Genomic DNA, 972 nt, shown 5'->3' with positions numbered 1-972 from the left:
TGCCCTGCGCCCTGTGGCTTCCAGGTGCAGAGCTTGGATTTCTTGGTCGCCCGCCTCCCAGGGCAGCGGGTGCTCCATGTTTGTGGAACGAGTGGTCGAAGCGCTGGGCAAGCCAAGCCTTCCCTCCCATCTACCCAGGCTCCCGGCGGGGCTGGGGGACACCACCTCTCAGTGACAGCTGCCACGGGGCTGAGGCGGAGGGTGTGGTATCCGGCAGTGGCCAGCTCCTCCTACCCAGACGGGTTGGCAAGGAGAGGCAGCGTTGAGGAGGTGTGGCCGATAAGCAGGGGAGAAGACACGGAGACAGGCCAGCTCCCAGCAGTTCCTGAGAAGTCGCTGGGCTGCGCAGGGTTGGGGTGGGGCAGGCGCCCTGCCAGGGCAGCTGGAGCGTGGGGGGCCTGCTCTGCCAGGGCATGGCCTGGGGTGGGGGCTCTGCCCTCTGCTCCCCGGACCTTGATCCCTGAGGGGCTGAGGATGTCAGGACAGCCTGGCCAGGCCCACAGAGTGGGCCCAAGAGAGAGAGAGCCCAAGTCTTGGCTCCATTGCCTCCAAGCTGGGTGACCTTGGGGGGCGGGGTCCTTGTCTGTAAAATGACCATCATAATGGGGCCACTGTAGGGGGGTGTTAGGCCAGTGACCAGGGCTCAGCCAGCGAACTACTCAGTCGAGCCTGGCGCATAGAAGTGTGACTCAGCGGAAGTTGTTGCTCTTTCAGCCCCGGCAACACTGCTGTGTGACCTTGGATAAGTCGCTCAGCCTCTCTGGTCAGGGCCTTAGTTGCTCTTCTGTAATAGAGCATAATACCAACCTCACAGGTTGTCGGGAAGGCTTCTCTACATCTAGAGGAGGCTGAAAATTCAGAGCTGGGAAGCCAGGTGGGTGGGGGCCTCTCCTGGCTCAGAAAAAGCTCTGCCTTGAAACACCTGACCTGCAACTGGGTGGACTAGGGGCAAATAGAGGGGGGGGGGGGGGC

The sequence above is a fragment of the Tupaia chinensis genome, unplaced genomic scaffold (assembly GCF_000334495.1).
Source record: "Tupaia chinensis unplaced genomic scaffold, TupChi_1.0 Scaffold000182_1, whole genome shotgun sequence".
Taxonomy (NCBI): domain Eukaryota; kingdom Metazoa; phylum Chordata; class Mammalia; order Scandentia; family Tupaiidae; genus Tupaia; species Tupaia belangeri.
This window is presented reverse-complemented; position numbering follows the sequence as displayed.